General features: G+C 37.6%; 1 protein-coding gene across 1 annotated transcript in view; it reads left to right on the top strand.

Annotated features, from left to right (window-relative positions):
- Positions 1-19,240, top strand: part of LOC110536172 (synaptic vesicle glycoprotein 2C) — a 77,705-nt gene continuing 58,465 nt past the window's right edge. Inside the window, exon 1 of the mRNA XM_036936049.1 lies at positions 1-162. The gene's annotated coding sequence lies outside the window, so the exon portion shown is untranslated. The remainder of the gene's footprint in view (positions 163-19,240) is intronic.

Below are 19,240 nucleotides of genomic sequence, written 5' to 3' on the forward strand. Positions count from 1 at the left end.
TACTGCAGAGAGAGAACTGCATCGAAAAAACACACCGGAAGACATGAACTACCTCAGTTCTACAGTGTGATAGCAGCAAATACAGATTCGTAAGACACAAGCAACTCGCCTGGTGCAATGGCTAACAATCAGGGCCATCCACTTTTCCTCTCTCACACAAAGGTAAGCGCGTTGATTGATCGAGGGAACGTTGTGGGAAAGCAGAGGTTGTTCTTATTCAAGTAGGCTAGCCTACAGTGATTCGTTTACATTGCTTCATATAGCCTTTCGCGGAATACAGCATAATGTTCATTATAGGCTAAGTGTAAAGTAAAATAGCAAAATACACTTTTTGATATTGTCATATGCAAAGTTCGGTTACGTAGGCCTAATTCTTGTATGAGAGACTGCAGTGCAACTATGAGGGGGATGTTGGCAGGAATACCCACTTTATTCATAATAAAATGCTATTTACTGCTCAGTCTCATTCATAGCTTACGTCTGAAGTTTACCAGATTTTTCAGTGGAATTGCCTTTGAAACTATACTGACAAATATTATGTGCTTGGTGTTTTTGTTGGAATGGAGTGTCTATGCTTGACTTTTCTTTATAGTCCGTGTAAAACATGTGCTTCAAACCATCCAGATACACTACTTGGACTATTTGGGATACTAAGCTATAATGTAGGCTAACATCAAAGAATACAGTTTGGTTTTAGTCCTGTTACATCAAGGCCATCCCTTTAGACATACCCACCAAGTAAAGTCATGATGTCCATGATATTTGTTCTTTATTCAAATAAAATTGAAGTCAATAGTTGCTACTGTCTCAAATCTCTGCAAGTCTGAAACAAGCTCTCGTCTGCGTTGAATGAGTATCAGGCGGCCAGTCACCCCGGGCGCTTAAAGCACTCTGCATACCGCCAAAAAGAGCGCAAGGCTGCGGGTACAGTAGCGAGCTGGGTACTGATTCAACGATTGATAGGCTACCAAAGAGAACGTCCAGTGAAGCGGAAATTTGCATCAAAGTGCTCTGTAGTAGGAGAATTATAAGCTTGCTTGGTAACATTTAAGTTGTCTTCAAAACGGCTTGACATATTTTCATGTGAGGTTTTGTCTAGCTGGACAGTTGGTGGGAAATATGAGACTATTTTTCTTTATCCTCACTTGACTTTTAATGGTGTTGACAGCTAAATGAAGTCATGTGTAGGCCATGGCTTTCAGATGAAGGAAAAAGCTAATGGAAGAGGAAAGGGCTGTCTTTTTCACATCAGATCACCAATCAATCCTGTATCTTATATGCTTGACACACCCCACTGGGCACAGACTCAATTCAAAGTATATTCCACATTGGTTAAACTTAATTTTATTGAAATGATGTGGAAACAACATTCATTCAACCAGTGTGTGCAAGGTGGGTCAAATTTAAACCCAAACCATTTTCTCTCAGGTGGACCATACACTATATGGGGTACATGCTGTACACCCTTCCAGTGGTACTAGGACCCCTAGGGGTACTTGGCCTATCTACAAGGGGTTTTTGAGAAGACTCATGAGACCATAGGCCTACTGGTGAAATGCACATGAGGGGGTACTTAAGGGGTACTCCGGGTAGAGCACAATTTAGTTGGTGGTACAGTAACTAAAAAAGATTAGGAACCAACCACTGGCAACACCACCTGACTCAAAGCTACATCCTTGAGAGGTGGAGGCTCTAAATAGACCCAGTGCGTCAGCCTTGTAAGTCCCCCGGTCTAAGCACGAAGCAAATGAAACATTAACAGATAAATCATTTGCATATATCTGGAATGAGTCAACCCGGTAATTACTTGGCATTGTAAAATAATGTTATTCAGCCACGTCCTCTAACCTCGCTTGCCCATCTTCAATGAACATTTGAACCACAGAATTGAATCCTTGTTTTTCATATTACTAGAATACTTCTCTTACTCAGGATACCCATAGTACCGTTCTTTATTAGAGCAAGGTTTTTCCTGCACAAAGTCTCACATCTCTTCACACATGCATGCCTCCATTTTCACAATTTTCTCTCATGTTGTATTTTGGGTTTACCTCTTTCCAAACGGCTGTCAACCTGGTGAAGCACAGCCACAGACTATAGTGTAAAAGCTGCATCCAGCAGCAAGCGGTGTGCTCTCCAGCTTATCTGTTAGGGCTCTCTGTGTTTCCTAGCTCGGTGGTAAGTGGTGTGCTCCCCAGCTTCTCTGTTAGGGCTCTCTGTGTTTCCTAGCTCGGTGGTAAGGGGCTGGCATGGCTGGGTGACCATATGGGCCAAACAGGAACCAGTGTGTGTTCTCTGGGAGCCAAGGCACATAACCTGTTTGGATCATCCCTCCCTTCCTGACTCAAATGTAACTCTGCTAAGTATTATGTGACATCGTTTTTGTAAATGGGAACTAGGTGATATTCTAATACAAATCCCAGAGATCAGTAGCAGTTACCTGATATATCATTGGCCATTATACCCTGCATCTGTGAAATCAGCTGGATGTGCTGTTCAGTGAATGCAATGTATTTCAGTCTTTAGTTTTAATGTAGGACACACTGTAGTGTGGGGAGTTGAGTGCATATCCAAGTGCCATTAATTTTGACCAGCACTGTCACATGATATCACAACACTATTAGTTCCATTCATATTAAATCAAAGTTTCTTGGTCGCATAAACAGGTTTGCAGATGTTATAGCAGGTGCAGTGAAATACTTGTGTTTCTAGAACTAACAGTGCAGTAATATTTATCAATACAATAACAATACACACATAATCCCAAAATATAAAAAAGATCAGAACGAGCAATATCAGAATGAGCAATGCCCAAGCCCGGAATATCTCTCTCTCTCTCTCTCTCTCTATATATATATATATATAAATTGTGTGTATAGACAGCATGGACAGTTTATGAATAGAAAAAAGGTGTGTACAGCAGTATTAATACAGGATGAGCCAGGATGAGCCAGGATCAGCCATGACTAGAATACAGTACATATAAAGTGGGTAAAACAGTGTGTAAATATTGTTAAAGTGACCAGTGTTCAATGTTTCTATATACATGGGGCAGCAGTCTTTAAGCTGCAGGGCAGAGTACCGGGTGGTAGCCAGCAAGTGACAGTGTCTAAGGTGCCAGGCAGCGTAACTGGCAAGCTATGGAGAGCCATGTGGTTGTGGGCGGTGCAGTTGCCAGATGGTGATGCAGCCCGACAGAATGCTCTCGATGGTTTATCTGTAGAAGTTCAGGAGCATCTTAGGAGTCACGCCGAATTTCTTCAGCCTCCTGAGGTTGAAGAGGTGCTGTGGCTCTTCTTCACTACGGTGTGGGTGTGGTGGGACCATTTCAGGTCCTCAGTGATCCTCTCCACTGCGGCCCTGTCGATGTGAATGGGGGCGTGCTCTCTCTGCAGTCTCCTCTAGTCCATGATCAACTCCTTCGTTTTGTTGATGTTGAGAGAGAGGTTATTTCCCCGGCACCACTCCGCCAGGGCACTAACCTCCACCCCGTAGGCCATCTCAGCATTGTTGTTGATCAGGCCTACCACTGTTGTGTATCCACTAAGTCATAAGGGACAGAGAGTACAGGAGGGGGCTGAGCACACACTGCCTGGGTGATCCCTGTGTTGAGGATCAGTATAGAAATGGTGTTGTTGCCCCGCCTCACCACCTGGGGGCGACCCGTGAGGAAGTCTAGGACCCAGTTGAACAGGGAGGGGCTCAGATCCAGGGCCACTGCAGTGGTGAGGGAACTGTTCTATTGTTATTGGCTGGGGGGAATTCCTATGTCTTATCTACACTAAGCAGGGGATTGATTGAAGTCAACATTAAAATTAATAATTCCAGTTATTATAGGTTAAAAAGGGATTGCCAACCGGCAACAGCAGTACGAAGTAACCATAAAAGTTTACTTTAAACCGTTCGCCATTATCAAAATATCCTTGTGAAGGTTGACTCCACTACAGAGCACTATTGAAGCAGGTTTCTTTCAGGGGTAATCTGTGTACCTACATGGCTAGTGGGCTTTAGCTCTCCTCCATTCCTCTCTCACTTTCTCTATTCTCCTTCAACCCTCTCTCTTTCTTTTCTGTCTACCCCTCTCCTCTTTCCAGTTTCCCATCTCATCTCTCCTTCCTCCTCTCCCCTTCATCTCTCTCCACTCCTCCTGTCTCCATTCCACTCCCTTTTCCCATCCCTCTTTATACATTCCTCTCTTTTTTCTGTATTCCACCATCTCTCTCTCTCCATGTAATGTCATCAGGATCTCCTAAATGAATACCTCCCAGGCCCAGGCTCTTTCTTGCAGATGAGGTCATGCGGTCTCCATTTTGATGGGATTACGTGCGGGTCGGTCCATTTAGAGATTGGACCTGCCCTGCCTGATGCTGATGGAACAAACCAACTACCAAACCGTCTACCCACGCTTGTCTTTCAAAGGGGAGGACACTCACAAGTCAAACATGACTAAGACTGAATACATTCAAATATAGATTGCATCCCCAACATTGGTTGAATGTGAAAGTATGTGACAGGATATTGAATAAAACACAGTGTGGATTAGTCTAATAAGGAGCATAAGTTGCTAGTATTTCCATCATAGGATGTTTGCACTTGCATTCACATTGAACCTCATCATTAAAAATAGTCCAAATGCAAGTGGAGTGCATACAGGGAGGGCAAGGACACTGGCAGCTCGGTTTTCATTACTGCTTTGTGTGAGTGAGTATGTTTGGTCCAGTCTGTCATTCAGACTGCACAAAGCAGGCAGTATTGATGATCTATTATGATCTTATGAAAACATATGAAGTGTTTACTGCCCTCAGTGGGTGTTGGTCAGGAAACCAGTAAACTCCTCTTGCTACAAAGTAGCTTTGTTTTTCATTCTAACCACCTAATCTACAGTGCATTTGGAAAATATTCAGACCCTTTGACTTTTTCCACATTTTGTTACGTTACAGCCTTATTCTAAAATTGATTAAATTCGTTATTTTCCTCATCAATCTACACACAATACCCCATAATGACAAAGCGAAGAACAACAACAACCTTATCTACATAACTATTCAGACCCTTTGCTATGAGACTCAATTGATTGGACATGATGTGGAAAGGCACACACCTGTCTATATATACCAAGCCATGAGGTTGAAGGAATTGTCTGTAAGAGCTCCGAGATAGGTTTGTGTCGAGGCACATATCTGGGGAAGGGTACCAAAACATTTCTGCAGCATTGAAAGTCCCCAAGAACACAGTGGCCTCCATCTTTCTTAAATGGCAGAAGTTTGGAACCACCAAGACTCTTCCTACAGCTGGCCGGGGGAGCAATCTGGGGAAAAGGGCCTTAGTCAGGGAGGTGACCAAGAACCCAATTGTCACTCTGACAGAGCTCTAGAGTTCCTCTGTGGAGATGGGGAGAACCTTCCAGAAGGACAACCATCTCTGCAGCACTCCACCAATCAGGCCTTTATGGTAGAGTGGCCACATGACAGCCCACTTGGAGTTTGCCAAAAGGCACCTAAAAACTCAGACTATGAGAAACAAGATTCTCTGGTCTGATGAAACTAAGATTGAACTCTTTGTCCTGAATACCAAGCATCACATCTGGAGGAAACCTGCCACTATCTCTACTGTGAAGGATGGTGGTGGCAGCATCATGCTGTGGGGATGTTTTTCAGCGGCAGGGACAGGATCGAGGCAAAGATTAATGAAGAAAAGTACAGAGAGATCCTTGATGAAAACCTGTTCCAGAGCACTCAGGACCTCAGACTGGGGCAAAGGTTCACCTTCCAACACTACAACAACCCTAAGCACACAGCCAAGACATCAGAGGAGTGGCTTCGGGACCAGTCTCTGAATGTCCTTGAGTGGCCCAGCCAGTGCCCGGACTATTCTGGTTAGAGCCAGTTTGCGCTGTTCTGTGAAGGGAGTAGTACACAGCGTTGTATGACATCTTCAGTTTCTTGGCAATTTCTCACATGGAATAGCGCATAATGTCTTAGAACAAGAATAGACTGACGAGTTTCAGAAGAAAGTTATTTGTTTCTGGCCATTTTGAGCCTGTAATTGAACACACAAATGCTGATGCTCCAGATACTCAACTAGTCTATAGAAGGACAGTTTTATTGCTTCTTTAATGAGGACAACAGTTTTCAGCTGTGCTAACATAATTGCAAAAGGGTTTTCTAATGATCAATTAGCACTTTAAAATGCTAAACTTGGATTAGCTAACACAAAGTGCCATTGGAACACAGGAGTGATGGTTGCTGATAATGGGCCTCTGTACACCTATGTACAGTAGATATTCCATAAAAAATCAGCCGTTTCCAGCTACAATAGTCATTTACAACATTAACAATGTCTACGCTGTATTTCTGATCAATTTGATGTTATTTTAATGGGCAAAAAATGTGCTTTTCTTTCAAAAACAAGGACATCTCTAAGTGACCCCAAACTTTTTAACGGTAGTGTATTTCCCTTTAGTCCAAAAGGTAGACTCATTATGCATGAGATCAGATCCAGCAAATTGTCCTCAAATCAAATGTATTGGTCACATACACACTGTTAGCAGATGTTATTGCGAGTGTAGCGAAATGCTTGTGCTTCTAGATCTGACAGTGCAGCAGTATCTAACAGGTAATATCTAACAATTCCACAACACAACCTAATACCTAACAAATTCGTCAACAAAACCTAATACACACGATTTAGTAAAGGAATGGGATAAGAATATATAAGTATAAAATATATGGATGAGCAGTGACAGAGATGCAATAGATAGTAAAGAATAGATATTGAATGATACAGTATACATTATATACATATGAGATGAGTAATGCGAGATATGTAAACATTCTTAAAGCATTATTATTAAAGTGACTAGTGTTCCATTTAATAAAGTGGCCAATGATATCAAATCTGTAGGTAGGCAGCCACTCAATGTTAGTGGTGGCTGTTTAACAATCTGATGGTCTTGAGATAGAAGTTGTTTTTCAGTCTCTTGGTCCCAGCTTTGATGCACCTGTCCTGACCTTGTCTTCTGGATGGAAACAGGGTGAACAGGCAGTGGCTCGGGTGGTTATTGGTGCTCCCTTTGCTGTTTCCTGAAGTCCACAATCATCTCTTTTGTTTTGCTGACATTGATTGAGAGGTTATTTTCCTGACACCACACTCTGAGGGCCCTCAGCTCCTCCCTGTAGGCTGTCTCGTTGTTGTTGGTAATCAAGCCTACCACTTTTGTGTTGTCTGCAAACTTGATGATTGAGTTGGAGGCGTGCATGGCAATGCAGTCATGGGTGAACATGGAGTACAGGAGGGGGCTGAGAACACACCCTTGTGGGGCACCAGTGTGGAGGATCAGCGGAGTGGAGATGTTGTTTCCTACCTTCACCACCTGGAGGCGGCCCATCAGGATGTCCAGGACCCAGTTGCATAGGGCGGGGTCAAGACCCAGGGTCTCAAGCTTAATGATGAGCTTGGAGGGTACTATGGTGTTGTAGGCTGAGCTGTAGTCAATTAACAGCATTCTTACATTAAAAAGATCTCTGTTTCCTTCTTCTCAAACTCTCATTTAAATCTCTATTATAGTGTCATCTTTAACCGGTAACAAAATGCAGGTTGACGTTTATTGTCATGAGTCTTGTCTTGGAGGCAAAACTGAGTGATTTCCCCTTAGATATGCCAGATCCAAAGTTATAATTGGCTACATTGAAAAATTAATGTAAATACAGATGTGCTTTTTTTTCTTAGTTTGAGGGTTAGGCATTAGTGTTAGCAATGTGGTTAAGGTTAGGTTTGACATTTTATGACTTTGTGGCTGTGCCAGCTAGTTACCACTCTGCAGACCTACCTCCAGAACAAGATTCATGGCAAAAAAATGCTAACCTGCTAACACCATAAATACTTTTCTCAGTTTGTGATAACTTTTTATTAGTGTCAGTAGCCCGGCAAAATGCCCTAAAATCATGTCTTGAATCTGATCATTTGTTTGCGGATTAGTTGGAAAGTTGCAGCCACGTAATAGTTGACCTAGAGTTTTTAAAGAGGCTGAAGGAAAGCAGAGGCACCATCCATCACCCAGACAGAGGCTATCGCTAGACCAGGGCCTATTTCAAGCCATCCTCAGACAGTTCACACTAATGGTAGCTGCATGTCTTAACCCTCTGTATGCCAGTCCACTCAAATCAAATCTTATTGGTCACATACACATATTTAACAGATGTTATTGGTCACATACACATATTTAACAGATGTTATTGGTCACATACACATATTTAACAGATGTTATTGGTCACATATACATATTTAACAGATGTTATTGGTCCATATTTAACAGATGTTATTGGTCACATACACATATTTAACAGATGTTATTGGTCCATATTTAACAGATGTTATTGGTCCATACACATATTTAACAGATGTTATTGGTTACATACACATATTTAATAGATGTTATTGGTCACATACACATATTTAACAGATGTTATTGGTCACATACACATATTTAACAGATGTTATTGGTCACATACACATATTTATCAGATGTTATTGGTCACATACACATATTTAACAGATGTTATTGGTCACATACACATATTTAACAGATGTTATTGGTCCATACACATATTTAACAGATGTTATTGGTTACATACACATATTTAACAGATGTTATTGGTCACATACACATATTTATCAGATGTTATTGGTCCATATTTAACAGATGTTATTGGTCCATATTTATCAGATGTTATTGGTCCATATTTAACAGATGTTATTGGTCCATATTTATCAGATGTTATTGGTCACATACACATATTTAACAGATGTTATTGGTTACATACACATATTTAACAGATGTTATTGGTCACATACACATATTTATCAGATGTTATTGGTCACATACACATATTTAACAGATGTTATTGGTCACATACACATATTTAACAGATGTTATTGGTCACATACACATATTTAACAGATGTTATTGGTTACATACACATATTTAACAGATGTTATTGGTCACATACACATATGTAACAGATGTTATTGGTCCATATTTAACAGATGTTATTGGTTACATACACATATTTAACAGATGTTATTGGTCACATACACATATTTAGCAGATGTTATTGGTCACATACACATATTTAACAGATGTTATTGGTCACATACACATATTTAACAGATGTTATTGGTCCATATTTAACAGATGTTATTGGTCACATACACATATTTAACAGATTTTATTGGTCCATACACATATTTATCAGATGTTATTGGTCCATATTTAACAGATGTTATTGGTCACATACACATATTTATCAGATTTTATTGGTCCATACACATATTTATCAGATGTTATTGGTCACATACACATATTTAACAGATGTTATTGGTCACATACACATATTTAACAGATGTTATTGGTTACATACACATATTTAACAGATGTTATTGGTCACATACACATATTTAACAGATGTTATTGCGGGAGCAGCCACATATTTAACAGATGTTATTGGTTACATACACATATTTATCAGATGTTATTGGTTACGTACACATATTTATCAGATGTTATTGGTCACATACACATATTTAACAGATGTTATTGGTCACATACACATATTTAACAGATGTTATTGGTCACATACACATATTTAACAGATGTTATTGGTCACATACACATATTTATCAGATGTTATTGGTCACATACACATATTTAACAGATGTTATTGGTCACATACACATATTTAACAGATGTTATTGGTCCATACACATATTTAACAGATGTTATTGGTCACATACACATATTTATCAGATGTTATTGGTCACATACACATATTTAACAGATGTTATTGGTCACATACACATATTTAACAGATGTTATTGGTCCATATTTAACAGATGTTATTGGTCCATATTTATCAGATGTTATTGGTCACATACACATATTTAACAGATGTTATTGGTTACATACACATATTTATCAGATGTTATTGGTCACATACACATATTTATCAGATGTTATTGGTCACATAAACATATTTATCAGATGTTATTGGTTACATACACATATTTAACAGATGTTATTGGTCACATACACATATTTAACAGATGTTATTGGTCACATACACATATTTAACAGATGTTATTGGTTACATACACATATTTATCAGATGTTATTGGTCACATACACATATTTAACAGATGTTATTGGTTACATACACATATTTATCAGATGTTATTGGTCACATACACATATTTAACAGATGTTATTGGTTACATACACATATTTAACAGATGTTATTGGTTACATACACATATTTAACAGATGTTATTGGTCCATATTTATCAGATGTTATTGGTCCATATTTAACAGATGTTATTGGTCCATATTTAACAGATGTTATTGGTCACATACACATATTTATCAGATGTTATTGGTTACATACACATATTTAACAGATGTTATTGCGGGAGCAGCGACATATTTAACAGATGTTATTGGTCCATACACATATTTAACAGATGTTATTGGTCACATACACATATTTATCAGATGTTATTGGTCACATACACATATTTAACAGATGTTATTGGTCACATACACATATTTAACAGATGTTATTGGTCCATATTTAACAGATGTTATTGGTCCATATTTATCAGATGTTATTGGTCACATACACATATTTAACAGATGTTATTGGTTACATACACATATTTATCAGATGTTATTGGTCACATACACATATTTATCAGATGTTATTGGTCACATAAACATATTTATCAGATGTTATTGGTTACATACACATATTTAACAGATGTTATTGGTTACATACACATATTTATCAGATGTTATTGGTCACATACACATATTTATCAGATGTTATTGGTCACATACACATATTTAACAGATGTTATTGGTCACATACACATATTTAACAGATGTTATTGGTCACATACACATATTTAACAGATGTTATTGGTTACATACACATATTTATCAGATGTTATTGGTCACATACACATATTTAACAGATGTTATTGGTTACATACACATATTTATCAGATGTTATTGGTCACATACACATATTTAACAGATGTTATTGGTTACATACACATATTTAACAGATGTTATTGGTTACATACACATATTTAACAGATGTTATTGGTCCATATTTATCAGATGTTATTGGTCCATATTTAACAGATGTTATTGGTCCATATTTAACAGATGTTATTGGTCACATACACATATTTATCAGATGTTATTGGTTACATACACATATTTAACAGATGTTATTGCGGGAGCAGCGACATATTTAACAGATGTTATTGGTCCATTTTTAACAGATGTTATTGGTCACATACACATATTTATCAGATGTTATTGGTCACATACACATATTTATCAGATGTTATTGGTCACATACACATATTTAACAGATGTTATTGGTCACATACACATATTTAACAGATGTTATTGGTCACATACACATATTTAACAGATGTTATTGGTCACATATACATATTTAACAGATGTTATTGGTCCATATTTAACAGATGTTATTGGTTACATACACATATTTAACAGATGTTATTGGTCACATACACATATTTATCAGATGTTATTGGTCACATACACATATTTAACAGATGTTATTGGTCACATACACATATTTAACAGATGTTATTGGTCACATACACATATTTAACAGATGTTATTGGTCACATACACATATTTAACAGATGTTATTGGTCACATACACATATTTAACAGATGTTATTGGTCACATACACATATTTAACAGATGTTATTGGTCACATACACATATTTATCAGATGTTATTGGTCACATACACATATTTAACAGATGTTATTGGTCACATACACATATTTAACAGATGTTATTGGTCCATATTTAACAGATGTTATTGGTCCATATTTAACAGATGTTATTGGTTACATACACATATTTAACAGATGTTATTGGTCACATACACATATTTATCAGATGTTATTGGTCACATACACATATTTATCAGATGTTATTGGTTACATACACATATTTATCAGATGTTATTGGTCCATACACATATTTATCAGATGTTATTGGTCACATACACATATTTAACAGATGTTATTGGTCCATATTTATCAGATGTTATTGGTCACATACACATATTTATCAGATGTTATTGGTCACATACACATATTTAACAGATGTTATTGGTCACATACACATATTTATCAGATGTTATTGGTCACATACACATATTTATCAGATGTTATTGGTCACATACACATATTTAACAGATGTTATTGGTCCATATTTAACAGATGTTATTGGTCCATATTTAACAGATGTTATTGGTCACATACACATATTTATCAGATGTTATTGGTCACATACACATATTTAACAGATGTTATTGGTCCATATTTAACAGATGTTATTGGTCCATATTTATCAGATGTTATTGGTCACATACACATATTTATCAGATGTTATTGGTCACATACACATATTTAACAGATGTTATTGGTCCATATTTATCAGATGTTATTGGTCACATACACATATTTATCAGATGTTATTGGTCACATACACATATTTAACAGATGTTATTGGTCACATACACATATTTATCAGATGTTATTGGTCACATACACATATTTATCAGATGTTATTGGTCACATACACATATTTAACAGATGTTATTGGTCCATATTTAACAGATGTTATTGGTCCATATTTAACAGATGTTATTGGTCACATACACATATTTATCAGATGTTATTGGTCACATACACATATTTAACAGATGTTATTGGTCCATATTTAACAGATGTTATTGGTCCATATTTAACAGATGTTATTGGTCCATACACATATTTATCAGATGTTATTGGTCCATACACATATTTATCAGATGTTATTGGTCCATACACATATTTATCAGATGTTATTGGTCACATACACATATTTAACAGATGTTATTGGTCACATACACATATTTATCAGATGTTATTGGTCACATACACATATTTAACAGATGTTATTGGTCCATATTTAACAGATGTTATTGGTCACATACACATATTTATCAGATGTTATTGGTCACATACACATATTTATCAGATGTTATTGGTCACATACACATATTTAACAGATGTTATTGGTCACATACACATATTTAACAGATGTTATTGGTCCATATTTAACAGATGTTATTGGTCACATACACATATTTAACAGATGTTATTGGTCCATATTTATCAGATGTTATTGGTCACATACACATATTTAACAGATGTTATTGGTCCATATTTAACAGATGTTATTGGTCACATACACATATTTATCAGATGTTATTGGTCCATACACATATTTATCAGATGTTATTGGTCACATACACATATTTAACAGATGTTATTGGTCACATACACATATTTAACAGATGTTATTGGTCCATACACATATTTAACAGATGTTATTGGTCCATACACATATTTATCAGATGTTATTGGTTACATACACATATTTAACAGATGTTATTGGTTACATACACATATTTATCAGATGTTATTGGTCCATACACATATTTATCAGATGTTATTGGTTACATACACATATTTAACAGATGTTATTGGTCCATATTTAACAGATGTTATTGGTCCATATTTAACAGATGTTATTGGTCACATACACATATTTAACAGATGTTATTGGTCCATATTTAACAGATGTTATTGGTCACATACACATATTTATCAGATGTTATTGGTTACATACACATATTTAACAGATGTTATTGGTCCATATTTAACAGATGTTATTGGTCCATATTTAACAGATGTTATTGGTCACATACACATATTTATCAGATGTTATTGGTTACATACACATATTTAACAGATGTTATTGGTCACATACACATATTTATCAGATGTCATTGGTCACATACACATATTTAACAGATGTTATTGGTCACATACACATATTTAACAGATGTTATTGGTTACATACACATATTTAACAGATGTTATTGGTCCATACACATATTTATCAGATGTTATTGGTCCATATTTAACAGATGTTATTGGTCCATATTTATCAGATGTTATTGGTCCATACACATATTTATCAGATGTTATTGGTCACATACACATATTTAACAGATGTTATTGGTCCATATTTATCAGATGTTATTGGTCCATACACATATTTAACAGATGTTATTGGTCCATATTTATCAGATGTTATTGGTCCATACACATATTTATCAGATGTTATTGGTCCATACACATATTTATCAGATGTTATTGGTCACATACACATATTTAACAGATGTTATTGGTCCATATTTATCAGATGTTATTGGTCCATACACATATTTAACAGATGTTATTGGTCCATATTTATCAGATGTTATTGGTCCATACACATATTTAACAGATGTTATTGGTCCATATTTATCAGATGTTATTGGTCCATACACATATTTAACAGATGTTATTGGTTACATACACATATTTAACAGATGTTATTGGTCACATACACATATTTAACAGATGTTATTGGTCACATACACATATTTATCAGATGTTATTGGTTACATACACATATTTAACAGATGTTATTGGTCACATACACATATTTAACAGATGTTATTGCGGGAGCAGCCACATATTTAACAGATGTTATTGGTCACATACACATATTTAACAGATGTTATTGGTCACATACACATATTTATCAGATGTTATTGGTCACATACACATATTTATCAGATGTTATTGGTCACATACACATATTTATCAGATGTTATTGGTTACATACACATATTTAACAGATGTTATTGGTCCATATTTAACAGATGTTATTGGTCCATATTTATCAGATGTTATTGGTCCATACACATATTTAACAGATGTTATTGGTCCATATTTATCAGATGTTATTGGTCCATACACATATTTAACAGATGTTATTGGTTACATACACATATTTATCAGATGTTATTGGTCACATACACATATTTAACAGATGTTATTGGTCACATACACATATTTATCAGATGTTATTGGTTACATACACATATTTAACAGATGTTATTGGTCCATATTTAACAGATGTTATTGGTCCATATTTAACAGATGTTATTGGTCCATATTTATCAGATGTTATTGGTTACATACACATATTTAACAGATGTTATTGGTCCATATTTATCAGATGTTATTGGTTACATACACATATTTATCAGATGTTATTGGTTACATACACATATTTAACAGATGTTATTGGTCCATATTTAACAGATGTTATTGGTCACATACACATATTTAACAGATGTTATTGGTCCATATTTAACAGATGTTATTGGTCCATATTTAACAGATGTTATTGGTCACATACACATATTTATCAGATGTTATTGGTCCATATTTATCAGATGTTATTGGTCCATATTTATCAGATGTTATTGGTCCATATTTATCAGATGTTATTGGTCCATATTTATCAGATGTTATTGGTCCATATTTATCAGATGTTATTGGTCCATATTTATCAGATGTTATTGGTCCATATTTATCAGATGTTATTGGTCCATATTTATCAGATGTTATTGGTCCATATTTATCAGATGTTATTGGTCCATATTTATCAGATGTTATTGGTCCATATTTAACAGATGTTATTGGTCCATATTTATCAGATGTTATTGCGGGAGCAGCGACATGCTTGTGTTTCTAGCTCCAACAGTACAGTGGTATCTAACAATTCACAACAATAGACACAAATCTAAAAGTAAAATAATCAAATTAAGAAATATCTAAATATATACATCTTTCCCGTGACAGAGGAACCCCACTGGGCCAATCTCTGGGAGTGGTATGGTAAATAGCAGTGTGACTGCCCCTGTTGATCTGGCGGCCTGTGCTTTCTCAGTCTCGTCAGTGGTGGAGAGGTGAGGTGGAGTGTGAGGGCCTTGGTATGCACACAGGTCTTCACTGATCCTCATCACCACTGACACGGCGGCTTAGACTATGCTCTACAGACTCTCTGACAGACAGACACTGGACACACACACACACCCACAACCCACTGTGTGTGTGTGTGTGAGAGAGAGAGAGAGCATGAGTGAGAGAGCATGTGTGTGTGTGTGTGTGTGTGTGTGTGTGTGTGTGTGTGTGTGTGTGTGTGTGTGTGTGTGTGTGTGTGTGTGTGTGTGTGTGTGTGTGCGTGCGTGCGTGCGTACTTTGTATTTAGAGGTGTGTGATCACCCAACTCATGACCTGCATAAAATACAAGGAAGCATCAATGTCTTGAGAGTCTGTCAGGAGTCTTGACAAGCCACTGGCAGGGCCTGACTCTGAGTTCACATAACAGCAGAGTTCTAAAATATAAACTGCAGAATGGGATCCAATAGGAGAGTAGTACAGTATAACAGACGGGTTGAGACAGACAGGTTTTCATATTAAATCCCAGAAGATGGTTATTTAACAACACCTAACCCGAGTGTCCTCTGTAATACAGCTCAGAGAAGTTCATCCAAATAAGGTTCTCTGTAAAAAAAGAACAGTCCAAGACAATAGTAACACAGGACCCTGCTACTAGAAACAATGATAAATAACACAGGACTCTGCTACTAGAGACAATGATAAATAACACAGGACTCTGCTACTAGAGACAATGATAAATAACACAGGACCCTGCTACTAGAGACAATGATAAATAACACAGGACCCTGCTACTAGAGACAATGATAAATAACACAGGACCCTGCTACTAGAGACAATGATAAATAACACAGGACTCTGCTACTAGAGACAATGATAAATAACACAGGACCCTGCTACTAGAGACAATGATAAATAACACAGGACCCTGCTACTAGAGACAATGATAAATAACACAGGACTCTGCTACTAGAGACAATGATAAATAACACAGGACCCTGCTACTAGAGACAATGATAAATAACACAGGACCCTGCTACTAGAGACAATGATAAATAACACAGGACCCTGCTACTAGAGACAATGATAAATAACACAGGACGCTGCTACTAGAGACAATGATAAATAACACAGGACCCTGCTACTAGAGACAATGATAAATAACACAGGACCCTGCTACTAGAGACAATGATAAATAACACAGGACCCTGCTACTAGAGACAATGATAAATAACACAGGACCCTGCTACTAGAGACAATGATAAATAACACAGGACCCTGCTACTAGAGACAATGATAAATAACACAGGACCCTGCTACTAGAGACAATGATAAATAACACAGGACCCTGCTACTAGAGACAATGATAAATAACACAGGCAATAGGGGTACTGAAAAATTAACAATACATATAAAAGGATCATTGGTCGGAAGCCAGCCAATGAGCCAAACAGGATGAGCAGAGTCACCTTGAATCAGCGGTGTCATTTTGCCCAGTAAAATTGCATTATGGGAGTTGGAGCCTGGGCGGTGATTTGTGGCCTCCTGACAGGGCTTCATTGTTCATTAGGCCCTATAGAGAGCAGCTCAGAGACACACTGGACGGACGACCTCAAAGACACCCTTAGTCTCTCACACACCCTCATTCTCTCTCTCTCACACACACACACACACACACACACACACACACACACACACACACACACACACACACACACACACACACACACACACACACACACACACACACACACACACATACACACACACACGCACACGCACACGCACACACACAGACACACAATCTCACTCACACACATAATCATCAGAGTCCGTGGGTTCTGTTAATCAAAAATAATACAAATTATATAATTTCATCATTTATATTTTACAAAATAAGGACACACACCTGTCTCCAACAGAATCAGCCTTCTTCCATTGGAGGATTTAGTAAATCCTTGGTTGACAGTTTCCAATATACCTCCTCTTCCCACCAATCCGTAATGTATATTTTATGCAAGCTATAATATGAGAGTGCAGCCAGGGGGATGAAGTGAATCTGTGATATACTGTAGGTCTTAGTTTACACTTTGATCACTCACAATAAATCATGTCACATTGCAGGGTTATGTTGGGGTCTCCACCAGCCAACCCAGGCCTCTGACGACTGGGAGGGTTTCCCCTGCCCACTATGTGTATGAAATCAGTGACCATGCCAAATCTATTTAATTCCAACACCCACTGTTTGTGTGTGTGTGTGTTGGTGACACTGGTCATTTGCCTTCAGTTTTCCTGTGAATCCTCCCCTTGCATGGATTAAAGGATGACACTAAGGTTCTGCTTGGGTCGCCACATCCACTGTAATATACCAGCGCTTTATCAAAGACACATTTATTTGGGCCAGAACCTTGTTTATTAGTTCCTTCTCCAACACAAATTAATATGATTCGGCACATTTCCTATCTCTGTTTAAGGCCTGAGACTGATGTTGACTCATGAAATATAGAACAGGAGAGCTCTCCCGGGAATTGAATGTACTTTGTGAATATAAACTGAGAGTAATATGCCAAAGCCATTTTCTTCACATCACTCAAAGAAATGATCAAAAGGAAAGGGAGCAGGCAGGCAGGACGGTGAGTGAATGTTTAAGATAGTTTGGTGTCTGCTGTTTCTACATCATTGTCTGGTTATGAATGTAGCTGTGGAATTCACCTTATCTGACTGGAACCTTTCTGTCTCTCCCCCTGTCTTTCTGTCTCTCCCCTGTCTCTTTCTGTCTCTCCCCTGTCTTTCTGTCTCTCCCCTGTCTTTCTGTCTCTCCCCTGTCTTTCTGTCTCTCCCTCTGTCTTTCTGTCTCTCCCCTGTCTCTTTCTCTCTCTCCCCTGTCTTTCTGTCTCTCCCTCTGTCTTTCTGTCTCTCCCCTGTCTCTTTCTGTCTCTCCCTCTGTCTTTCTGTCTCTCCTCTGTCTCTTTCTCCCCTGTCTTTCTGTCTCTCCCTCTGTATTTCTGTCTCTCCCCGTCTTTCTGTCTCTCCTCCTGTCTTTCTGTCTCTCCCCTGTCTCTTTCTCTCTCTCCCCTGTCTTTCTGTCTCTCCCTCTGTCTTTCTGTCTCTCCCCCTGTCTTTCTGTCTCTCCCCCTGTCTTTCTGTCTCTCCCCTGTCTCTTTCTCTCTCTCCCCTGTCTTTCTGTCTCTCCCTCTGTCTTTCTGTCTCTCCCCCTGTCTTTCTGTCTCTCCCACTGTCTCTTTCTCTACCCCTGTCTTTGTGTCTCTCCCCCTGTCTTTGT

This window comes from Oncorhynchus mykiss, chromosome 11, assembly GCF_013265735.2.
Source record: "Oncorhynchus mykiss isolate Arlee chromosome 11, USDA_OmykA_1.1, whole genome shotgun sequence".
NCBI lineage: Eukaryota > Metazoa > Chordata > Actinopteri > Salmoniformes > Salmonidae > Oncorhynchus > Oncorhynchus mykiss.